Source organism: Harpia harpyja, chromosome 13 (genome assembly GCF_026419915.1).
Source record: "Harpia harpyja isolate bHarHar1 chromosome 13, bHarHar1 primary haplotype, whole genome shotgun sequence".
NCBI lineage: Eukaryota > Metazoa > Chordata > Aves > Accipitriformes > Accipitridae > Harpia > Harpia harpyja.
The window spans coordinates 37,386,125-37,412,948 of record NC_068952.1 but is presented as its reverse complement, the minus strand read 5'-3'; the positions used below and the strand labels follow the sequence as shown (position 1 = coordinate 37,412,948).

Genomic DNA, 26,824 nt, shown 5'->3' with positions numbered 1-26,824 from the left:
CACTTGAGTGTTTTTATACCCTGCTATTTAGTTTATAAGCCAACATCTGTAGCAGATGCCTTACACGCTTATGTATGAAATCCTGGAAAAGTACAAAAACCTCTGATACATTAATACGGGTTGCATGTTCTTGCAATCTACTTAGATTTCCAGACTCCAAAATTACTATTAATAAAGTGCCACTGTTGTCTTGTGAGCATCCCTGTCATGAATACTGCCATATGACCTACTCTCTATCTACACTCCAAAATTCCATTTCCTACAGAATATTGTCCCTACCATCTACTGTATAAATCTCACTTTGACGTTCTCTTACTTTTAACTGCAGCAGTATTTATTTTTACTTTTAAATCGTTCCAATTTTTAAAGTCTAGAAATTTGTAACTTAGAAGCATAGTGGAAATGAAAATGAAACAAGAGGATGCATAGTGGATATGGTTTGAATATTGTCCATTAATAACCTGTAACTTAAGCTTAGCTCTTAGGAAGCCCTTCATTCTAGGTCTTGAATATAACTCTGATGGACCATCTCATTTGATCTCCTTTTGAACTGTGAGGCCATACTTTGTGCCCATCAAGCACAAAAGGGCAAACATTCAATAAATCAAATAATGTCAGAAAAAAAGGTATACATAGCTAAGTTGAAAGGCACTTCACCATCTAATATATAATATTCTACTAAATTAAAGTAAGCGCTTTTCAATACTGCTTTTTATACTCTACTCACTGGCACCACTTCTTTGGAACCGCTGCACGTTAAAACTCTGAAAATAACTCAGTGGAACAGGAAATGTTTACAGAAGTGGGAGCTTAAAAACTATGACTGTTTTTCACTTCAGCCGTAAGCACTGTGACAGGCTGGCCAGCTGTAGTGATGTCAGTCAAATGGATTCCAGACCTGATATCATATCATTTATTTACAAAATTATTTAATGAAATAAATAAAAATCTCTTGCTTTTTCACAATTTCCCACGTAGTGCAATAGGTTAAAGAAAATGGCAACACAGACAGTCAGATTGAGCGCACCCTCAGCAAGTTTGCCGAGGACACCAAGCTGTGTGGTGCGGTCGACACGCTGGAGGGAAGGGATGCCATCCAGAGGGACCTTGACAGGCTTGAGAGGTGGGCCTGTGCGAACCTCATGAAGTTCAACAAGGCCAAGTGCAAGGTCCCGCACATGGGTCGGGGCAATCCCAAGCACAAATACAGGCTGGGCGGTGGGTGGATTGAGAGCAGCCCTGAGAAGAAGGACTTAGGGGTATTAGCAGATGAAAAACTGAACATGACCCAGCAATGTGTGTTTGCAGCCTAGAAAGCCAACCGTACCCTGGGCTGCATCAAAAGCAGCGTGGCCAGCAGGTTGAGGGAGGGGATTCTCCCCCTCTACTCCATTCTCGTGAGACCCTACCTTGAGTACTGTGTTCAGCTCTGGGGCTCCCAACATATGAAGGGACATGGACCTGCTCGAGCAGGTCCAGAGGAGGGCCACGAAGATGATCAGGGGCTGGAGCACCTCTCCTATGAGGACAGGCTGAGAGAGTTGGGCTTGTTCAGCCTGGAGAAGAGAAGGCTCCGGGGAGATCTTATAGCAGCCTTCCAGTACCTCAAGGGGACCTACAGGAAAGATGAGGAGGGACTCTTTATCAGGGAGTGTAGTGACAGGACAAGGTAATGGTTTTAAACTGAAAGAGGGTAGATTTAGATTAGATGTAAGGCAAAAATCCTTCCCTGTGAGGGTGGTGGGACACTGGAACAGGTTGCCCAGAGAGGCTGTGGCTGCCCCATCCCTGGAAGTGTTCAAGGCCAGGTTGGATGGGGCTTTGAGCAACCTGCTCTAGTGGAAGGTGTCCCTGCCCATGGCAGGGGGGTTGGAACTAGATGGTCTTCAAGGTCTTTTCCAACCCAAACCATTCTATGATTCTATGACAAGCCTCTCTCTTTTCTAGTACAAGCCTTGATTATGTAATTAAACTAATACATTAACATTCGTTTTCTTTAACTTGCTCGTGGAGAACCAAAGAACAGCCTCTTTTCCTCCAGACTCCATCATGGTCTCTTTTGTTTGTATTTCCTTTTTGAAGAGGTCAGAAATGCTAGCTCTAGTGCAGGGAATTCTATTAGCTCTCCTTGCATGCAAACCCGAGATAATACAGCTAATTTCACTGTACACAACTCCCTCACATTGATCAATTTTTATTGGTTATATAATAAGCATATTCTCATTAAAGGTTACTAGTGATTTGCCTTTTAAAATAACCTACCTGAAAGAAGTATTTCTGCCATTCTAACACACCCCGCAGTTCCTTAATACGCAACCTCATCATTCCATCTGAATGACTTGGATAACAACTGGTTTTATTAATTCAGTATTGCTTCCTTTTTTTAAAGGTTTTCTTTTCCTCTGGATGGTACTTATCCTCTGTGGCTGAGAGATTTATAAAGTGTATATGTGCTTGGATAATATAGCCTGGGACTCAAAATACATTTTGTTTCTGAATTATTCCTCCCCACACCTATTTACCCACAGAAAGAAAGCTCATTTTACTGTTGGGTAATCCACCTTTTCCTCAGGAAAATATTTTGCAGATCATAGCAAATTCAAAAGCCAAACCATGGTCTTAAATGACATATTGCATATTTAAAGATTTTTAAAGAGAAAAGGATATTCTGTTAAAAAATAATAAAGGCATGTAACTCACACTTAAAGAAAGTGGAATCATATTCATGCCATACAGACCTTTGTATCACTTATAGGAATCTTGAAATAATGCACTTAACTTTCACGAAGGACCTTATTATTTACAAGATGTTTTAAAACTCTGTGTTTCCGTATCTAAAGTAAAAGTAACAGGAGCTGTTCAAGTCATGGGATAGCAATGCTTGCATAATACTTGGTAAGTCAGTGGGAAAACCAGCTAAACCTGCCAGACTAGCAGCTTCCCAATGGAGAGTGTATCATATTCTGCAGTGCAAACAAAACATTTTGAAGTTGAGTCATTCGTAGACAGAATTTGTTCCAACCTTCAAATATAGAGTAAATCTGAAATTTGGAAAGACAATGCACTTAGAAGTGAAAAACACTTCACTCAGTAAGTATCATAATATAGCTGCATACATACATTATTGATGGGAGAACCTCAAAAGTTTCATTTCAGAGCAGATGCCAACATTTCAGGTGCTAGCTGAAATCTATTCAAAACTTTCAGATCAAGTATAGATTACAAGGAAAAAAACCAGTAGTCCATGTTCATACTTCACACTAAAAATACAGTGTTCTGCAAGGCAGAGAAGGAATTTTGGAAATCCTTATGGATTTTGTAATGAATCACAGCTTGGGTGTCCCCCATTAGGCAAGTTTTTAACCTTAAGATGAGTCCTAATAGATATTTAACTGAAACAGCCCAATGAAACAGTGATTTTTTTCCCAAACAGCACTTTTTTTTAAATTATTATTACTTGACAGTAAGTAAATTACAAATGACAGGCATTTATAGGCATCTATTGTTATTATTAATGCATTCCTCTAGCTCTTTGGACTGCTTCTTAAGCAAAACCAAAAAAGGTATTTCTTAATTTTATATCAGACTTCATATTAAAACAGCCCTGAAAATAAAATGGAAGGAATGCAACTTCTAGTTAGAATCACAGGAGAAAATGTTATGTGCTCCAGATACAATAAAATGCTGCCAGACATAGTGTGATATTTGGTTTACAGTACAATTTCTTGGAAGTTCTCAAGACTCATCTGCTGCTTCTATATCTACTATTCTTAAGAAATTCTAACACAAATACGTACACTTGAAAGAGTAACCTTTATGTCATACTCTCCATAAATTTGTATGAACTGTAATCTTACCTTGTGCCTTTTCTTAGAACGATAGCTCTCATTTCTGTTTTCCTCTTTATTATTATATGATTTATTATATTTGGCATTATATATTTATAAAAAAAAGATCTTTAATATAGGAAAGTTAGCTAAAATCTGATAATTGGAATCAGATGTTGCTTTTCACTACTGCAGGCTTTTCACCCCCAGTGTTCTGTCCAAATTCAAATTGGGCAATTAAATTCTGATTATTTTGTTCTACAAAGGCTCCAATACTACACTCATCATCAGATCTCAAACCTAGAATTTTAATTGTAAAAAACATAATCTCATTCTGCAATGGCACATGTTACATGTTAGTGTAAACTATTTTAAAGCAGTGAAGACCAACTGGTGACTTTGCAGGGCTACTGCTGAGACAGAGCTAGTAAAAGCTAATGGACTCAAGCTGCCTACATATGATCAGTATCTGTACCAGAATCCCTTGCCCATAATAAAAGTGTCCATCTTATATATAATTTTTCATTGCTTAGAGTATGCCAGACCTTATAGAACTAGGGGAAAAAAACTGGTGTGGAAAGGCTGGCTTTCAAAACTTTTGAACTGCAGTAGATACACAGTAACAATTCTCTCTGTGAAGTCCATCACTCATCCTTTGTAATATGCTATCAGTGTATGAATAATTTTACTTTTAACATTTTTACTAGTGAAAGACATTTTCATACTGATAGTAGACCTACTAATTTTCACCTTCCCTGTGAAGTTTCTGAAATATGTCCAGCAAATTTCAATCTTCTGAAAGGTCCCTCAATTTTTTTTCAAATGCTTAAAAGGAAAGAAAAACTAAAACACAAACCAACAGAACTCAAAGGTGAGCAAAACCAGAACTGCATGATGGAAGATAGAGAAGAAGGAGCTTCCTTAAATCCTTAGGTGATCCACATAGTTTACACCTGCAAATGCCATACTTTACAGACTTGTGCTGCAACTCAGGAAATTTCGTATCATGTAATTACGATACAAGGTCTGTTGCTAATACTGTTGAATATATGGTCATGAGTTCTGGGTACGTACTGTGCGACCATGGATGATTCTGTCTTGACTGTAAGCAAGAAAAAAATAAATGTATTTCTGCTGAATATACACATTTATAATTTGAGATTTAAAACTATGATTACTTTATGTCTTTTTGGATACACTAATAAAAAGCCTTTGCCTGAAATTTATCTCAGCATAACAGTAAGAAACAAGATTCATATTTCACTAGTCAGTATTTAAAAGCTACGTTAATAAAAGATGCACAACAAAGTAATTATATTTCTCATTTGTTTCAAGAATTTGCATTTTATTAAATTGATAAATTTGAAAGCAAAGAACATAACATATTTTAAGCATATGAATAAAACTGTTCTGTCTAATCAAGATCGAATTTCTTTAGAAGTAAAAAAGCCAACTGATTTTTTTAAGTTTTTCTGGCACTAACAATTCAATGTAGAATTTCACAGCTTTCATGGTTTAACAGAAAAGTACTTCTTTCATTAGTTTTACATGTATTATTCATATGTCGAGTTATAATGGATATGATGCACATAGATGATAAATATATATACACCCATTCAAATATGGATACAGAACAATTCCAGATATCCCTTCAGGATTTATCTATCCTTGTTGTTTCTCAAAGTGTCTGCATCACAGCAATTGTACTGCCCTTGAGTAAGTTAAGTAATTTTCAAAACTGAAGCTTGAGTTTCAATCTTGTTAAGAATAAGCAAAGAGTTTACTTGGTCCCAAAAATTCTAGATAAAAAACATAGCCCTTTCTTCCTTAATCATTTTTGATGCAAAAATAATTCCTCCATTTCAGTAAGACACAAGATATACACTTCATGAGAGTAAGGTCTGTGGAGTCATGCCAACAGAAAAATTGGCTCTTGCAGCTTGTAAAATAATTTTTATCTTAAATAAAGTTGTACTAAGTAATTCATCATAAGGAAGAAATAGATTTTAACATGTTATTGGGATTCAGAAACGACTACTAAAATATAAAGTTTTGACACATCTGCATTAGCTGTAAGTATAATGGAATAATCTGAAGATTATGAGGCTATTTAAGGAATCTAAGCAATATAAACATGCATAAGAAAATATGGAAATATCTCTCTCCTTTTAGTTATTAGGATCATTGGGTGGACACCTAGAAGACACCTAGCTTAGTAGGCACCTTGGGTTTCAGTGAACAGTTAATGAAATTAAAGATCTTTTTTTCAGAATATGGCCAAAGCATTTTTGTGCAGTACACTGAAATAACAGAAATATTTTCTTGCTCTTCTTCCAGTACTTATCAAAGGCATCATGAACTCAGGATCCTCTGTGTATAGTTCTAGAATTAAGTAAGCAAAAATAAGAAGCTTTCCCAAAGATTTTTATATGTAAATATCTAATTAATATAATGTTTAGTAGATTAAGATATATCGTATAGAACATCTGGTTGTGGTGATGACAGCCTACTTTAAAAATAATGAAATCTAGTGATTTTTCTCCAAAGTTTTGTATGAAACCCACAGGGAGGTTTCTTGTGTCAATGTGATAAAACACAGACTAAAACCTCATCAAAGGGGAGTTTCTGAGACATTTAAAACATACTGTAAACTGACAACAAGACAAATGAAGACTTCAAGATTTCTGCTTCCAAAAATGAGAACAGAGCAATGATTCAAAATTCCACTCTATGCAGAGATACTTGCACTTGCACTCTATGCACAGATAAATTTCAAATCACACTTCAAGATCACAAGAAGTACTGGACTTCAGCTGGTTTTTTCTCCACATTTTGCCTAAAAAACTGTAAAATCTCTTAAAATAGTGATACTATTGCAGAGGTCTGTAGTTCTTGCTAAAACAAGTAGGACAGCTAGTCCCAACACCAAGGTTGTAAAACAAGGTGGTCCAAATAGTAATGTATAGAGTTCTTTACTCCCTGAATTTTCCAGCATTGCTGTTACTGACAGCATTTCTCCTGTGACATAAATAATGGGATGACATCTAAATCAACCTGAGCACCCCAAAAAATAAAGGAAAAAAGCCTGAGGTGCAGAATTAACAATATTACTGTACCACAAAGATGACAGTGCTCTTAAGAGGATTAGTTAGATGCTGTCCATATTACCCACTGTTATGACCCAAAATAAGACAAATTTTGAAATTAAATGGCCCTTTTTCTTACCAGCATCGTAACAGGGTACTTTACTTTTGCTCCAATAGATGGTGAAGAATATTCATTGTGGAAAACAATAAAGAGTTAACATTTTTAGAGAAGTGGAGCAGAGCCTAATTCTTAGGGAGACTAGGGAGGAAGGAAGAAATGGGAAAGCAGAAAAAAGAGGACTGGCAATTTTGTATAAAGAGCTCAGGCATTACAGTAACTAGAACAATGAAATTGTCAGTTATATGTTTTGGTTGATATACACATTTTTCAATGGCATAACCATATATATGAGGTTTCAACTGTTTTCTTTATGACATAATCAAAGATCTAACATAACTTTATTCAGATCACCAGCAAAATATTTATTTAATGTGTAACTGTAAAATAAAAACTAAGCTATGAAATGAAAATATAGAGGTGATTCTGCCTTTGGACTGGGGAAAATATGTGAAATCCTCCATCCAGTCTTGTTAGTTTATGGAACTTCTATATCTCATATAATTTCTAAACATCAGAAAGGTCACAGAGATTTTCACTGCTTATAGATTACACAAATAATTATACTGGGTCAGACTAGCCCACTATCCTGCCTCTGACAGTGGTCCAAAGTGGATGTCCAGGAAATGAGAATGTAAGAAAGAATGAACTTTTAAGAATATTAAGATACAATATAAGAATAGACTAAGTATATCATCCCTAATGTTCTGCTTGTAGAACTTGAAATCCAGGAACATTTTGCAGAAAAGGGGATCTCTATGTATTTTAACTTACCTTTAACAGATTTCTAAGCCATGAACCTGTCTAGTCTTCCCTTAAAACAATATACACTTTCAGCTTTCACAGCATCCTATGGTACTGTATTCCAAAGCTTAATTACATGCTATGGAAAATCATCTTCTTTCATTTGGTTTTAACCTATGACAGGTTATCTTAGAATCATAGAATCATTAGGATTGGAAAGGACCTTTAAGATCATTGAGTCTAACTGTAAACCTAACACTGCCAAGTCCAGCACTAAACCATGTTCCTAAGCACCACATTTATACGTCTCTTAAATACCTCCAGGGATGGTGACTACACCACTTTCCTGGGCAGCCTGTTCCAATGCCTGACAACCCTTTCAGTAAAGAAATGTTTTCCTAATATCCAATCTAAACCTCCCCTGGCACAGCCTGAGGCCATTTCCTCTCGTCCTATCACTAGTTACTTGACAGAAGAGACCAGTACCCACCTCACTACAACCTCCTTTCAGGTAGTTGTAGAGAGCGATGAGGTCTCCCCTCAGCCTCCTTTTCTCCAGACTAAACAACCCCAGTTCCCTCAGCCGTTCCTCATAAGACTTGTGCTCTAGACCCTTCACCAGCTTTGCTGCCCTTCTCTGGACACGCTCCAGCACCTCAATGTCTTTCCTGTAGTGAGAGGCCCAAAACTGAACACAGGACTCGAGGTGCGGCCTCACCAGTGCTGAGTACAGGGGGATGACCACTTCCCTGCTCTTGCTGGCCACAATATTTCTGATACAAGCCAGGATGCCGTTGGCCTTCTTGGCCACCTGGGAACACTGCTGGCTCATATTCAGCTGGCTGTCAACCAGCACCCCCAGGTCCTTTTCTGCCGGGCAGCTTTCCAGCCGCTCTTCCCCAAGCCTGTAGCGCTGCGTGGGGTTGTTGTGACCCAAGTGCAGGACCTGGCACTTGGCCTCGTTGAACCTCATACAATTAGCCTCGGCCCATCAATCCAGCCTGTCCAGATCTCTTTGTAGAGCCTTCCTATCCTTGGGCAGATCAACAGTCCTGCCCAACTTGGTGTTGTCTGCAAACTTGCTGAGGGTGCACTCAATCCCCTCGTCCAGATCATTGATAAAGATATTAAACAGAACTGGCCCCAATACTGAGCCCTGGGGAACACCACTTGTGACTGGCTGCCAACTGGATTTAACTCCATTCACCACAACTCTTTGGGCCCAGCCATCCAGCCAGTTTTTTACCCAGCAAAGAGTACACCCATCCAAGCCATGAGCACCCAGTTTCTCGAGGAGAATGCTATGGGAAATGGTGTCAAAGGCTTTACTAAAGTCTTGGTGGACAATATCCACAGCCTTTCCCTCATCCACTAAGTCAGTCACCTTGTCATAGAAGGACATCAGGTTAGTAAAGCAGGACCTGCCTTTCATAAACCTATGCTGACTGGGCCTGATCCCCTGGTTGTCCAGTACGTGCTGTGTGAAGGCACTCGGGAAGATCTGCTCCATAACCTTCCCCGGCACCAAGGTCAGACTGATAGGCCTGTAGTTCCCCGGATCCTCCTTCCAGCCCTTCTTGTAGATGGGTGTCACATTTGCTAACCTCCAATCAACTGGGACCTCCCCAGTTAGCCAGGACTGCTGATAAATGATTGAAAGTGGCTTGGTGAGCTCTTCTGCCAGCTCCCTCAGTACCCTTGGGTGGATCCCATCCAGCCCCATAGACTTGTGAGTGTCTAAGTGGTGTAGCACATTGCTAACCATTTCCCCTTGGATTATGGGGACTTCATTCTGCTCCCCTTCCCTGTCTTCCAGCTCAGGGAGCTGGGTACCCCAAGAACAACTGGTCTTATTATTAAAGACTGAGGCAAAGAAGGCATTAAGTACCTCAGCGTTTTCCTCAGCCTTTGTCACTATGTTTCCCCCCACACCCAATAAAGGATGGAGATTCTCCTTAGCCCTCCTTTTGCTGCTAATGTATTTATAGACACATTTTTTATTGTCTTTTACAGCAGTAGCCAGATTAAATTCTAGCTGGGCTTTGGCCCTTCCAATTTTTTCCCTGCATAATCTCACAACATTCTTTAGTCCTCCTGAGTTGCCTGCTCCTTCTTCCAAAGGTCATAAACTCTCTTTTTTTTTCCTGAGTTCCAGCCAAAGCTTTCTGTTCAGTCAGGCCCATCTTCTTCCCCACTGGCTCATCTTTCGGCACATGGGGACAGCCTGCTCCTGCACCTTTAAGATTTCCTTCCTGAAGGATGTCCAGCCTTCCTGGACTCACTCCTTTGCCCTTCAGGACTGCCTCCCAAGGGACTCTTGTCAATGAGGCTCCTAAACAGGCCAAAGTCTGCCCTCCAGAAGTCTAAGGTAGCAGTTCTGCTAACCCTCGTCCTTACTTCTCCGAGAATCGAAAACTCTATCATTTCGTGATCTTCATGTGACATCCATTAATTCTGTATTGGAAGATGAACAACCGTTCCTTATTCATCTTCTGCAGGCTACAATATTTATTCATGATATTTTTAGACATCTCATGTAACACCTCAGAGTTGCTTCTTTTCTGGGCTGAAGAATCTTTAGTTAGTCTTTTCCTCTGTCGAAGCTATTCCATTCTTTGATCAACTTGGTGAGTCTTTTCTGAATCTTTACCAATTCTATTAAAAGTTTTCTGAGATTGACAAATCAGGCTTTGCACACAATCACGTATTTATACAATGACATGAAGATGTCTCTGTTCTGCTTTCCATTTAATTCTTAATAATTCCTAACATTTTTTGGTTTACTCACTGCTACTGAACATTAAACTGATGCTTACATTCAACTATTGAACCCCAAGATCTTGTTCTATCTAGATCAGTAGCAGCTGGCTCTAAGCCCATCAGTTCATAAAATCGGGGGGGGGGGGGGGGGGGGGTGTCCTTACCATGTGTATCACTTTTTTAAAATAGACTGTTAGTGAAACCAGTGTTCATTTTTTACCCCAGACTCTTGTAATACTTACTGCCTAGTTAGAATTGTGAAATGTCTGTTGCATCTGTTCTTATTCATAATATTTACTATCTTCTTTTATTATCTGTCCCAGCTACTTGTAGGTGAAAGATTCATAAATAATTTTAAACAAATAATTTGAATGGTGTATATTTCAGAACTTGACTAATTACTTGAGGCTGTAGTTCCCCAGACATATCAGTAGTGCCAATATCCAGTATAACTATCGCCATCTTCCTTCCCTCACCTTAAATGTTTGCTCTTATCCCCATGTCTCATGCCATCATAAAGACTTGGCTGCAAAGTGAACTGGATCAAAGCATTGATCTAGGTGGAGAAACAAAAAATAGCTAAAGGATTTGTTTTATGCTGACAGGGCCTTTTCTGTGTTCTACACTCTACACATTTTAATCTCAGGAATGAAATATGAGAACATGCTCTGATATTTATTTCCATTGCTTTAGGCTAAATATCTTTTCTAAATTATTTAGAATATTCACACACAAATCTCTGACAATCAGGTTTTTTAAATGGTAGCAGTTTTTCAAGTGATAACATTTCTTTTAATATAAAGCAATTTTTTCCTCTTTGAGTCTGTCAATCTTTCTTCGTTCTTCTGGAATGAATGAATGAATCAATCAATCAATTCATCAATGTTTCCTGACAATAACACCTAACATATCTCTTTCCTTCTATTTCTCTTTACTGAAGCATTATCTGGAAACATTCCTTTTAGTATTAATGTTCCATGATTATGATGTTGTTTTCCAAACAACTTGCTGAGGACTTGTCTCCAAAATATAATTGCACTAACCTCTGAAATAAATGCAACATTGACGAAATACTTCATCAGTGATTTTTAAAGGATAAAAGGGGGCATCGTCCCATGTCCCACTGCCAGCCTAGCTGGCTTCACCTTCAAGACAGAGCTGGCCCAGGGCAGCCCAAAGACATCTGAGAAGTTGTTGAGGAACCGGTGGAATTACCTGGGAGGGGGCTGAGGGAGGAAGACTGGAGTGTGGACGAGGCTGCTGGAGGTTCTCCACTGCAAGGTGAGCTCCCGGGGAGGCACCGTCAAAGCTCCTCTGATGGATGGAAATCATTTTCAGCTGGAGAGCAGTGGCAAGACCAAGGGAATGCCTTCTTGAAGAGCACTGCAGAGCTTGCCGTCCTCATCCCCTGTGGAGCCAGCAGCAGCAACCGTAAGATATGGGATGCAGAGATGTTGCCAGGGGTCCCAGTGCTTTGGAGCACCCACTGGTGTCCTGCCAGGCACGGGAAGGATTCTTGCTCCCAAGGTCAATCAAGCTGGGGGCATTAGGCCCCTCTCAGAAGCCCCTGAGATGGCTCCAGGTTGAGGGAGAATAGGGGTTGGGTATCTTCTGGGAGGCATGACCAGCCTGTGGGACGAGGAGGCAGGTCTTGCTCACATGCTTAGGGAATAGCCGATTGCCAGCTCCGGGGTCAGGAAGGAATTTTCCCCTGAGGCCAATTGGCACTGGTCCCCAGCGTTTTTTTGCCTTGCTCTGCAACATTGAGCATGACCACTTGTCAGGGCAACTCCAGTCCATTTTGGCTAGGCTACTGCCTGCTGCTCATGCACCATGAAGATGGCCTCTCATGCTCTGCAGCTGGGGGGAGAAAGGGGTTTTTTTCCACCAGGGTGGGCTGGCAAGTGTCCCTGGGGGGTTTTCTGCCTTCCTCTGCAGCACTGAGCATGGCCCCTTGCCAGGGCTCCTTTGGGCCATTTCGGGCAGGTGCCAGCTGCTCATGCTCCACAAAGATGGCCCTTGTGCCTGCATCTGGGGGGAGGAACCTTTATTTGCCCCCAAGGGTGGCCCCCGGGGATTGCTTCTTTTCCTCCATAGCATTGAACACCCCCCCTCGTCAGGGCTCCTCTGGGCCATTTTGGCTAGGTTCTTGCCTGCTGCTCTTGCACCTCCAAGGTGCCACTTGTGCCCTGGCTCTCTCCTGCTCTCTTTCCCATTGCAAGTTTGGAGCAGGAGCAAGCTCTGCTGTTCCCTTGGTTCCACCTGCCCAGGTGTTCTTGCTTGTGCAAAACAGCCTGTGCTTGGAAGGGCTCCAGGCTTGCTGCACCAGCAGGAGCTGTCACTTTTCAGCACTCCCTGCATGCAATACAAGCACAGGGCAGGCGTGAGAGCACTTTTCATGCATCACTGGCTAAGAAGCACAGCAGAGCGAGTTTTTGAAGGCAAAAAGTATGCTTGTCATTGATATGTGTTACACTTCTGAAAATACTCCACGGTACTGCACACCTCTTCTTCTTTTGTGTGTGGTCAGTCCTGATCCTCATTCTTCAAGTTCTCACTCTTCAGGAAACAGGGACTGCCTGGCCTGCATTCCTGCTGCTACTTTCTCTAGTTCTGACTTGCCTTTGCCAGACTAGAAGGGTTGTTTTTTCAAGCTAAACTGAAGAATGTGTCAGACTGCTCGTGGCTACACATGCACATTGTGTTAATGCTTGTGAGCATTGGCTCTGAAACAGATTCAGAAAGATAAAATAAAATTAAATTAACATAAAATCCTGTTTTCACTTGTAACCTTTGTGACATGTGTCCTTGAAAGTGTTTGTGGGGCTGAAAAACCCCTGGCATTTCAGGCAAATAACAGTCTCAGCGGTATTTGACTCATGGTGAGCACTGGCAATAGAATAGAATAGAATAGAATAGAATAGAATAGAATAGAATAGAATAGAATAGAATAGAATAGAATAGCATAGCTATGCTGTGTTACGCCTAGAGTTCTGCATGACAAGCTCTGATCTAGGTCTGAGGGCTCCCTCCAGGAGAGCAGCTCTCTGCAGTGTGGGTGCCAGGCCCATCCAGGAGACAGGGGCAGGGACGGGCACACCTACGACACGGCTCAGGCAGGGACTGAAGGCCCCAGGCTGAGCTGAGACATGTCCCCTGGGCCCTTGGCAGGAGACGGTGTGGGTCCCAGGGGAGGCCGGTCCAGCCATGAGGCCTATGAGCACCACCAGGACCCTGACAGAAGTTGACTTGCATGGCTCATACACTCTCCTTTAGACATTTATGGTTGGCCACTTTGGAGACAGAGTATTGGGCCAAACGGACCTTCACTCTGATGCAGTACTGTTGTGCTCAGACTCTTTTGTTTTAGCATGTTTTTCTAAGGAAAACAGCTCAGGCATTTCTAAAAATGAGTACAAGGAGAAAAAAAAATAAATCCATGGGGAAATGAACAGGTATTGCTCACATCAAAAAGATTTGCAACATTTAGTTCAGGAGCACTTCCTCCTTCAGACTGAGGGCTTGATCTTTGAGCCTCGTTAGTGTCAGAGATGTGGGGTTTTGCCATCTTGTGGAAACCCAGCTAATTGCAAATTTGTTCAGATGGTCAAATTATCGCAACACAACCCACAGCTCTCACCCATCAGAAGGCACGTGCCTCCTTCCCACAAAGTGACAGATCTAATGCCTAGGCTGGGACATGATTACCCATTCAGTCCCTTCTGCTAGTGCAGGGCTGGGAAGAAATGTCATCAGAGGTTTCCTCAGCATGTACTGCTAGGGAGAGGAGAAGATAGAATAGAATAGAATAGAATAGAATAGAATAGAATAGAATAGAATAGAATAGAATTGAATTGAATTGAATTGAATTGAATTCAGCTGGAAGGGACCTACAATGATCATCTAGTCCAACTGCCTGACCACTTCAGGGCTGACCAAAAGTTTAAGCATGGTATTAAGGGCATTGTCCAAATGCCTCTTAAATACTGACAGGTATGGGGCATTGACCATCTCTCCAGTAAGCCTGTTCCAGTGTTTGACCACTCTCTCTGTAAAGAAATGTTTCCCCACGTGAAGTGCAAACCTCCCCTGATGGATGCAGCTTTGCTATTCCCACATGTCCTGTCCCTGGATCTCAGGGAGAAGAGCTCAGCACCTCCCTCTCCATGTCCCCTCCTCAGGAAGCTGTAGAGAGCAATGAGGTTGCCCCTCAGCCTCTTTTCTCCAAACTAGACAAACCCAAAGTCCTCAGCCGCTCCTCACATGACATTCCTTCTAGCCCTTTCACCAGCTTTGTTACCCTTCTCTGGACACATTCAAAGAGCTTCACATCCTTCTTAATTGCGAGGCCCAGAACTGCACACAGTACTCAAGGTGAGGCCGCACCACGCTGAATACAGAGGGATGATCACCTCTTTTGACCAGCTGGTCATGCTGTGTTTGATACACCCCAGGATGGGGTTTGCCCTCTTGGCTGCCCCAGCACACCGCTGACTTGTATTGAGCCTGCTGTCCACCAGCACCCCCAGACCCCTTTCTGCAGTGCTGCTCTCCAGCCACTCCTCACCCAAATTATAGTTTTGCCTGGTGTTACTCCACCCCAGGTGCAGAATCCAGCACTTGGACTTGTTAAAGTTCATCCCACTAGTCATAGCCCAATGCTCCAATCTGTCTCGATCCCCCCTGCAAGGCATCTTGTCCCTCAAGAGAGTCAACAGCATCTCCCAGTTTGGTATCATCAGCAAACTTGCTAATGGTGCATTCAACTCCTGCATCCAGATCGTTGATAAATATATTGAACAGAACTGGTCCTAGAATCGAGCCTTGAGGAACAATGCTGGTGACCAGTTGCCAGCCAGATGCAGCCCCATTCACTACAGCCCTTTGAGCCCTGCCATTCAGCCAGTTCTTCACCCAACACACTGTGAATGCGCTCATCCCACAGCTGGACAACTTGTCCAGAAGGATGCTGTGAGGGACAGTATTAAAAGCCTTACTAAAATCCAAAAAACCTACATCCACCACCTTCCCTTCATCCGCTAGGCAGATGGCCTTATCATAGAAGGACATCAAATTAGTTAAATAGGACTTTCCCTTTGTGAACCTGTGCCTGATGATTGCATTGTACTTTAAATACCGTTGGATAGTACCCAGTATGATCTTATCCATATTTTTTCCAGGAACTTAAGTTAATTTTTAATTAAAAACATATAAAAAAATAATCTTCTATGCAAATCTATTAAAATAATGCACACATCATAACCAGTGGTAAAAGGCTTGTCATCACTTCCAAGGTCTTTTAAACTGCAAACATTGCACAAAGAGTTCATGTATGAGTTTTGCTATTCTACCTGGTCACTCTCAACACAGAAACTACTGAAATTAGAAAAAAGTTCAAACCTATGACACACATAGAGTTACTAAGATGTTATATGACTATAGGTTTCAGGTTGAACATCTGGAGAAAATATTTTCTGATATCTTTGAGAGATCATCTGGAACATGTGGAAGGTAGCTCCCTTCCAAAGGTTATATAACCAAGAAGTGAAAAGCACACTACCAGCTCAGTGGGTAAGAGAAGACTGTTGCTTACAACAGTAATTTCACTGATCTCAGTGACACCATTCATGTAAATAACTACACATAACTGGAGGAGGAAACAATGTAAATAAAACCAGATGTCATACAGCAAGCTAGTATTAACATAAATTAAAAGTGAAGAGCCAGATTCTTCCCTGAGTCTGAAGACCTCAAGTCAGTGTCGGAAAACAGAGGAAGACTTCAGGTAGCCAACACACTGTTATTCTGTTTTGATTTACATTAGCTTCAACCCCATTTTGTGTGTGAGTAAATATGAGTTAGAATTGCACCTTCTCTCTTGAGAGAGTCATGCACAGTCTTTGTGAGATTTTATACAGGAAAGTGGCAGTGTAGCAGAGCAAGTGGCATGCCAGACCACCTCCTCAGCATTCTCCATGTACTGGCTTTCACCTGATACACACATTTTTCTGTCACAGAGTAATTTACACAGGATCTGGTTTTCCTACCTTTGCATCAACAGTGTAAGGATAAAGACATAAGGATATAAAATATCCAGCTTTACATCCTACACTTTTTAAAACACAGACTATAGTTAGTGTTTTTCTCTGTTAATTAAATACTACGTAATATGACAGAGGGCAATTAATAAACAAGGAGTATGAAATCCAGGAAATTGCAAGAGAACACTAATCAGCTATAAGGAGACGGTCTTGAAGAATTGAGCCCCAGTTTCTTTTACAACACATTTTTTACTTTAAGTTCACATCTTCAATTATTGCATGGCAGGTGTCAACTACGCAGAAACATTTCCTATTTTATTATGTTATACAACAGGAAAAAATTAGAACCTTATAATAAGATAAATGATGGACAGTTTCCTAAGACCTTAATAAAGTTAACCAAAACATTATCTAATGTCAATCTGCCTTAGAAAGAATCCTAAATGTATATTTTTTCTTAAGTAATTCCCTCATAATTTTTTCTTCCACTGTCTCCCTGCTTCCAGTAACAACAGGCAAGGAACCAGTGTTCTGTTTCGTTTCTCTGGGAAAACAGAAGTAAAATTACTAAAGCCGCTGATATCAGTTGGGCTAGAATTTCATGCTACTACCATCAGCCTCTGCTGATCCTTCTTCAGAGTCCTTAGTTAAAAAGCGGTTCACTTCAATTCAGGTTAATGAATGACACACATACGGAGGTGACATTTTAAAAGATAATCTGCAGCTTTGTCATTTGTCTTTCTCCAGACCTAACTTCTCTCTTCAGTGCACAGTATAGGTCACTCACTACCCAGTCAGAGACAAAAGAGGCAGTGGCAGAGTCAGTGTGACTCTCTCCAGATGTTCTTAGCAGAGGAGCTGAAATGAAGGTCATAAATGTTGGAATAAGTCCCAGATGTGGGTTCGTAGTATGGTATGGTATGTCAGTAGGAAAATGATCTATTTCTTTCAAGAAAGGTTCTTAAATGAGTAAGCAACTAGCTGGATAGAATACAGCTACAGTTCTGTAAAAAAAACATGTCACAGGGTGTCTCAGCTACTATGATATTCCAGACAAAGTAGATACATTGTGACTGAATTATGAAAAAAGATAGACAAACCAATCCCTTCAGCATTTTAATGCGTGAATTACCATAACTGTTAAACATCTCAAATACCACTCTTCAGAAACACAGGGGTTGGGAACAATGGTGAATCCAGCTGCTGAGTATTTCTAGGTGGTAAGGAAAAGGGTCACAGGATCCCCTTATCAGCATCTACTCCCCCCTGCCTGCTCCAGCACACACTGCAGGCCTGAAAGGAAGAAGGCAAAGCAGAAGTCCATCCCCCCCAGCTGCCAAATCAGCTCACAGGCAAAACTTGTTAGGGAGTGCAGAATCGAGCCCTTCTGAGCCTGCTGTACTTTATGCCGTGAACTGGAAGAAAAGAGGCACAAAAGGCAGCTTTAAAGAATTTCTGCTTCCCACCTTCCCCACACTATGCTGTACACAGTTCAGATACAGCCAGGAGCTGGGCCAAATTGTTTGGTGTGGCCATATCATACTCCATCGGACAGCTGGAATCATTTTATGTTGCTATTTTAATTTGAGACAGAAGTTGTGTCTGTTTTTCTTTTCATATTTAATCTGTTAGCTAAGACTTAGCTTTCCCTTTTCCAAAAGCTCATTTAGAATGCAGTTTATTCCATACTTCATTTTCCTTGTATTTCATCTAATTGTATTTTTAATGGCTGAACTCTGCTTTGTTATACAACCTCTATACATTTATATCATAATTGCCAATCAATTTGGCCCTAAGTTTCTTAAAGACCATGTAAGAAGGGAGAATCTTCTTGGAATGCAAATGCTTGAATTTTAATCGAAGTGGGGGAAGAAGCTTTATACCTGTTCTACATGAAAGCCCAGGAATTTTAGAACTGAAACCTTCCCCAGAATGGTTTCTAGTATCAGCAGATGTTCAACTGCATTCTATGAATATTATTTGTTAAGTGAAATGCACAACAGCGACACTTTTCAAGATGGCAAGAAAAATAAATTAGACACCTTAAGGACAGCTTCCTAGAGGGCTATGTAAAGATAACTAAATTCTAATTCCTACCTCTATATAAGAAACACAGCTGAACATACTCCTAATGATTAGTCCTTTAGTTCTTCCTGTTTGGCAAAGCTTCCTCACTTCAGCTTCTCAGGACAGAGGAGGAGACTGTATTCAAAGTACAAAGTACACTTCAGAAATATTTTTCTACGTGCCCTTTCATGGAGCATGAAAAGTAGATGCTCACTTGCTTATCCCTTTCAATATTGTATTATTGGCTCCTGGAAGACAGTTGTGTAGTGTGTGAAGGGAGCAAGAGAGATTTATTTTATCTGGCAGCTTCTCTTCATGTCCTTTGAAAAGCAGTTTTTTCTGAGGCATTGAGCACACTGATTTTCAGAACTGTTAAGTCAAGACCAACCTCTGGTTCTCGGCAACTCTGAAAACCAGGCCATGGGCACCTCACTTTCGCTATCTTTTTCAGAAAAAAGGCTTAACTAAAAGTGCAGAAACTATAATTCTTAACCTTGCAGCTATCTTCTCTTACTTCTCTCTGCTGGGCTTTCATTCCCTCCTTCTAGGCACTCTCTTCATCTTTCCAATATCATCACTTCTCTCCACATGTACGTTCTTTTCCTCCAGTTCTTACTTAGTCTCCACCATTCCCTCTTCACTCTCTTTTCTGTCTGATGGTTACTAAGAAGCTGTCTGTTCTCCAAATTATCCCTATGACTACAGTTAGTGCCTTTCCTTCCTACTCCCCGCCAATCCTATCTCTTCCCATTCCACAAGGGACCCCCGCCCTCCCTGTCTAGATACTTGGTAAACAGAACTCACATTGGACAACTGAGTAACCAATTGTTTAGTACCACCCCTTTCAACCTAGTAGTGCCATTCAATAAAATATCTATACTTGTAATAAGTACAGTAAAGATTTTATGACAAATGTGCTGTGAATTGAGAAGCCTGCCACTGCAAGCATATTTATCTAAAATCATGTGGTGTACAGCTGTTGTTTGCTGGCAACACACTTAGAATGGCTGGAGCATCCCATGATTAAACTGAATTATATTGTCCTTTCTAGCTTACAGAAGGCTTTTTCTTTCTTTTTTAAAATCTGCCATCCTTCTTCAGAGTTGTCATATGTACTTACAAGAATTTCTTTGGTATAAACAAATTTTTCCACTAAACAACATCAACACCTATATTAACTGGCACACAGCATTACCGGGTTTTGTTAGAAACTGCAAAAAAAAATGATCTTCCTGCTATAAGCAGAGACATACATGTGCAGTGAGGAACTGATTCTGAATTCTCAGGGACTGGAATAAACTCAGTAGGACCACCTGCTGTGTCATGCTAATAGGTTCTCCACAGGCTCTACCACCCTTGTAGCAGGAGTATGGTACAACCCAAAGCTCTACATCCTTTTCCATCAAAGCAGTTTTTAAAAAGGCAAGGGCCAAGATTTGTAAACGTAACCAGTGACTTAAAGGCAGGAGCCAAACTAGGCACTGTAAGAAACCAAGTCAACTTTGAGAATCATCCCAAGGTGGGTAAAGCTGAAGCCCCTCTTTTCCCCTAAGCCACTTAGACTAGGACTAAATTTAGGATAAAAGACAAGCTGTACTTCTGTGTTTCAGTTGAATTTCTAACTCCATTTAACTGTTGAAAGTTGAATGGTCATGCAATTCTCTAACTTTGAAGAGTATCTCAGACTATTAACAAGTTATGGGCTTGTAACTACACAGCTGCATCAGTCAATGACTGCTAACAATTTTTTAAAAAAAGCACTGTCTTACATAAAAAAACCCAAAGGTCTCACCCGCTGTCACAATGATTCATTTGCTCAACAGCACTCAGGGTGCTGTTACCTTTTGCAGAGATCTTTTTACCTCAGTGTTTGGCCCAGTGAATCCAACTTCTCCCTCTCATAAGCCTTGGAGTCTTATAAGTAAGGGCACATGCAGCTGCCTAGGACTACTTTACACAAATGTCTTGGTACCATTTACAAGTTGATCAAACTGGAACAGCCTTTAGCCCATGAGAGTTAAAAGAAACTGTATTAACTGCCATCCCTTTTTTTTTTTTTACAATTAAAACCATGATAATCTGTACATTTGAGGATAAAAGAAGAGGGATATTGAACATGATGGCGAATTAAAACAAAATGTTAATAAAATTTAGTCAGACTGCTATTTCAGTAAATTGGATAGAAAAATTAAACTGATATGTTCATGAAATTTAAGAGATATCCACTCCAAACCCTCATTCAATTCACTGAGATTACACAAATGAGAGTACACAGATTTGGCTAGCAGTTCAAGGAGAAGACAAGGAGAGAAATACATTCAACCTCAGAAAGCATGTATATGAGGTTAGCAGCAGGCTTTTTTTTTCTAATGCAGCTGTCTTCTTTGGCTGCATGAGGGTAAAGGAAATAACTTCTCACCAGACACAAACTGCAGTACAGTCTTTGGCAAAAAGACAGTCTTCATACAAAGCCTGCATTACTGCACACTATTGCTCATAAAGAAAACTGATGAAATTTCTTCCTCAGCAGCTTAAAGTAATATGTAGAAAGAGAAAAGGCTTGTGAAATGAGTAAGAGTTCAAGACTTGATATCAAGACACACAAGGACATGCTGGAAAAAGATTCAATAGTCTCCCTTTTTCAGTCTTCTCTGATTTGTCACCCAATTTAATCACACTCTGCATCAGAAGGTTCTCAGCCAAGCCAGTTGACTGCATATATAGCCCCAGCTCATCAAAAGAATTAAGTAAAATATGCTAGCTTAAACCGCTGCAGTTGCAAACATGTTTTGTTTAACATCTGCAATGGCATATGAGTACAAACTTTAAGACGGCAGCACAGCAGACACTTGAAGGCCTCTACAGTAGAAAGGCCTATGGTAAAAAAGACCTCTACAGTAGAACAAGTGGGTTTGGGAATTCTTGTATTCAAGAATAATTAACAATTCAGTAGTCCATTTCTGATCAAAAAAAGCATGTTTCTTCTTCTCCTTTACCAGTAATTCCTAAGCAGGACATTACTGCATTTAGAGAATTCCGTTTTATAAGCAAATTAACTGTAATTGTTTAACATGCATAGTAGAGGCAAATTCAGTTCAGCTCAGGACAATCTCTGAATTTCCTAAAATTCTAGGAAAGTGCCTCTTCTGAGATGAATAGTAACCTGTTTGCAAAAGCCTATTCCTTCTGAAGCTAATTAAAATCCAAAGGAAAATAATCAGTCTTCAGATTTTTACCAGGTGTCCTTTTCCACAAACACTCCTACATCCCTAGTGTCAGTGTTCAGCTTTCTGAGGTGTCAGTAAACCAGTTCTAGCCTCTGTAGATTTGGATATTTTTATTATCTCACATAGTACAAGAGGACCTCTGTCCATTGGCTGCTACCGAGTTGTCAGATTTTAATTTAAGTGATCTATCTGCCCTGAAAATAAATGTCCTGATTGCTTCCCTCAGACCTCCTTCTCAAGCCTTTTCATTGCTGCTTCCTCGCTGCTTTCTTGTTCATTATGAGAGCATTCACACTCCCAGATACACTCGCTCTGAAGTTTTTCTGACATGACTACAGCTTCCCCTTAGATGTCCAAGCTAACTTACTTTCCATCTTCTGCTTCTCCTTCTTTCATGAGTATAAATGTTCCATCCAAGGACCATAAATAAGACAAAGGATTCTATCAAATAGTTTTTCAACAAATGTCTACAGAAAACTTTTTAAAACCTGATTTTTGAAAGTTACTGTAGTCTTCCAGCAGAATTCAAAATTCTAAAATGCATTTCAGAAAAGCAAAAGAAACACTAGGATTTTTAGAATTTGATGGCATTTTCTAGCCTTTGAATTTGATCTCCTGGAATGGAAGATCAGAAATGCGGACAGCTGGCTGCTTATTTCTCTCAGAGATAAAATTACAGGAGAAAGAAAAACAAAAATTACCAAATTCCATTTACATCTACTTTTGATGTATTTGTGGATTATGACAGGGAGTAATTAGGATTGACTGGGCCAAACAGTAGAGTCAAAAGAACCGTGTGAAAGAGCTTTCCTGACTTCAGTGAGATCATAGTAGAGGTCAAGCTGGTCACAGGTTTTGACTTAGTCTGTGGCAAGATAGTCCTAAGGAAGAATACCATACTGGAAAAAATGTGCCCTACACAGGAATGAGACAAGACTAATTCAATACTAAAGCCAAAACTCGGCAAATTAAAGTCTGAAAAAAAGAATCTTCCATATCACTACAAAAGCCACCTTCACTGTGGAAAATTTTATGATTACGTGAACCATCAATGGTGAACGAAAATCGCAAAAGAATGGAGTTTTCTTACAAGTTGTTCTAAAGTGAAAACTCCAGATGTGACCACCAGGAAAAGTATACTTTGTTAGTAGCTAGTAAAAGATGATAACTCATATTTCCAGACACATCCGAAACCACCTGTAGCCAAATCTGACTAAAGTGGTGGTGTTAGGCTAAATTGTATTAATATCTGAGAGACCCACAAGCAAATGTCCTTTCTGGGAACATTAAATATGACCTCCCTTCAAGCAGGTCAGCAGAAAATCAATACGAAACTTTCAGTGGCTCCCATGCAAATCTAGCTGTGAAAGAGATTTCCAGATTTCTACTATTCAATTAACTTTCTCCAGCTGCCAAGTAATGCACTTATGGTCAAATATGGTACCTAAACGTGCCACAATATAATAGTACCTGAAACTAATGTTATTTGAAATATAGCTGTACTTCTAAACATAAAATCACACTTATAAATTAATGCAAAAAAAAAAAAAAATTCTATTTTGTAACAATTTGAATACCTTCCACACATGTAAATTAGATATTTTACTGATAAACAGGCCACAAGTTGAACTTATGTGGTAATAAAAAGATGTTAATGTTTTCTACATGGCAATTTAAAATTGCCATGCCTTCAGTGACAAGAGATTTCTGGATATGCACTATCACAGAGATATCACTATCAGAGAATAATTCAGTTTGCAGGGACGTCAGGAAATCTTATCCAATCTACTCAAAGTAAGGTCAACACTGAACTTAGACCAGGTTGCTGAGGACTTTTTCCATTATAGTCTAGTTTTGGTTTGTGGGGTTTTTTTCTTGAAGTTAACTCTCAGTATATCAGTTGGGTGGTCACATCAAACTGTCATATATTTACTTCTTTTAAATCTACAGACAAAGAGAATGGAAGAGATTTGCCATATTTCATCCAATGCAAATTATATTTTTGATTATTTTTCCTCAAATGCCCTACATTGACTTATTGAGAATGTGTTTAAATAGCTGTATATTTCAGATAGGTAGCCTTCTGAGGACTTGAGGAAATCATCTCATCCAACTTTCTACTCAAAATAAGGTCAATGCTGAACTCAGATTAGGTTGCTCAGGGCTTGTTCTGTTAAAGTGTAGTTTGGGGTGGGATTTTTTTTTTCTCCCTCTTGACGCTACCTCTCAGTATATCAGTAGGGTGGTAGCAACGTATACTGATTTCAAAGTCATGATTCTGTCATGGAAAAATAACCTCCAGCACAGTATAGCGGCTCAGAGCTTGAAGCTTCTTCTTTTTTTTTTTAAGCAACTACCAATGAGGGCAATAATATACTAGAGTATACTTGGATGGTTTTGCCACACAGTGCTCACCCAGCATGAAAACCAGGAAGTGACAATAAGAAGCTAAAACTGAGAAATCATCTTGAAAATAAATCTAAGACAAATGCAAAGCCTCTGTCTTACTCCCCTTCTCCAGCTTTCTTAGCAACCATTTTATAAATCATTCCAGAGTACCATATGATGAAAGCAACAATGCCCCCCATCAGTAAAAAAATCACTATTATACCCATCCAGGGCTTTTCCCTCTTTTCTGGAAGAACATTTATGCAAGTGAGAGTTATAATAATGGTTGGAACAAACTACCTCATGGACAGGTGCTGGGCAAGCAACCACTGAACTGGAGTGCTGCCAGTACACCTCACTCTTGGCTGGATCTTTCTACAGCAGAAAGCTCAGCCATAATGTTTGAATTTCACTCATCAGCCACTTCCCTTTTTTCACCCCTTACTCCTTCCCCTGCCAGTGTTTCCCTTTGAATGCAACGGGGCTTTGTGCAGAGGTTATTCAGAACACAATATAATTTTTAACTGTATTCATTCAAACTTTGGATGAAACAAGAATAGTGTCAATTTTAAATCCCTAACTAGTGGTAGCGGTAGGTATAAAAATATTCCAGTGATAGAAACTCTGGCTGCCTAATACAAAGTCTTTCTTTCAAGACATGGGATTATTCTTTTCTGATTCATTCGTGGTTGTCTTCTTTTCCACTCTAGAAGCTTACCATTGCATTTCTTAGCTTCCTCTCCTAGCACCTTTTCCTAGTACCTTTGAATGTAACTTCATGCTAAATCCTATGTTGGAAAGCCCAGGTGATTTTCTTTTTTTTGGTTCTGCAACTCCCCCCAAAATACTCATTTAGAAAGCATTTCTGAATGCTTATTATACAGAACAACTTGGTTAACAGAATTTACATTTCAGCTGTAATCCTTCAAAGGAGCAGTTTCTGCACAGTCCTTGCTTTTTATTAAAGTGTTCCTGATAACATCAGCTTCAAAATCTTCCCCCAGAACCATATCTGTGGGGAAATTTGTCAGCTGGTTCAAATCCACAGCTCTTGCCTCTCAGGAAAGAGCTCTTCAAGAAAAGGGTTTCTGGTCCTTGAACTTCAGATTTGGCTCTTAACCATAATACTAAATTGACTGTGTGATGTTTCATAAAGTTCAGTATTAAAGGCTTTGTGCCCCAAGGCACACTTTCAGAGTTAGACCAGCCTGGCTTGGATCCACAGCCAATGTTTATTTTACACCATTTATGGATTCTGCCCCCCTGATCAACAACTGATTTGCCTGAACTTAATTACTTCAAAGTCTTGATTCATAGTATTATTGCAACTGCGCCTCTAGAATTTTAACAGTTAAACTGTAATAAGACTTTTTCCACCGGACCGCATTCCAACAGCTGGACCACAGATCAGGATGCTGCAAGACTATAGCCAGCTCTATTCTTCAGTATATAACATCTTTTTTGCAGAACTGTGTTCAGTGCTAAACCTGAAACTAGTCTTAATCTGGGTGCAAAATTTAATAAACCATACCAAAATTTAATAAACTATACCATTTGGTTGAATATAGCATTGCTGAATCCAAAGAGCAGAAATACATAATGTTCACCACAAGATAGCAATTAACAATTTCTCAGTTCAAACAACACACACACAAGGAATAATACTTCCAGAAATTCTAAAAACACAGAAATGCTAGCATCTTTATTTACAAATGGAAGGAGATATGTAAATGTGACAATACTCCCACATGTAAAGAAATTATACTTACTCCATAAATATTTTTTAATAGTAGCAAGTACAGCCAGTGTTGAGGAGGTAGTGAAGTAAAGAGGAGCTACTGTACACTCTTTTATATATATAGTGACCATTGTTGCCACTTTTAAAGTAAGGAGAAGTGTAGAAAGTAGAAAGCTTCAATGCAGTTTCAATACATGAAAACAAAGAAGATAAGTCTACATGATTCAAAACAGTATATGAAGAATTCACATGATAAACTAGCTGTAGGGAAGCTCTGGTTTCAAGATAAAACTTAGGAAACACACTCCTGTGTATATATTGCTGCAGCATAGTATTAATGATCAGTAAAACAATAGGAACTGTCATTGCCTAATGCCTAACTTCTTTGGAGTACTTTTTACCTATAGATATCTGAAAGGCTCAAAACACAACAGTAACAGTTTTTCAAAACACTGTCATAAAGCTATTTCACACAGTACATTTTAAATAACATTGCTTTTTAAATCTTTCAGGCCTTTAAGTAATTACGGCAGGCCTGAGCCCCTTGCCGTTTCCCTGCTCCTACTTCATTCTCTCTTAAATTCTCTGAATTAGTAGTCTACTCAGGTAATTTGAGGTGGATGTACATTTTCCCAACATTCAACAAGTACAGGTTCGCAATGGTTCCCATGCCAGAACTCTTTGTTGTAGGCAGTTAGTCAGAGCACGTGTCTCTGTAGCATGCAGCATTTTGCATGAGGTTAATAACTGACACAATAACCACACTATAGTTGGAAGTAGATGAACAGCCTTACAGCTGCACAGCATATTGGCAGCTAAATAAGAAAG

At 39.9% G+C, this 26,824-nt stretch overlaps 1 protein-coding gene across 1 annotated transcript in view; it reads right to left on the bottom strand.

Annotated features, from left to right (window-relative positions):
- WDR27 (WD repeat domain 27) overlaps window positions 1–26,824 on the bottom strand; it is a 134,265-nt gene that overhangs the window by 36,099 nt on the left and 71,342 nt on the right. The window lies entirely within an intron of this gene.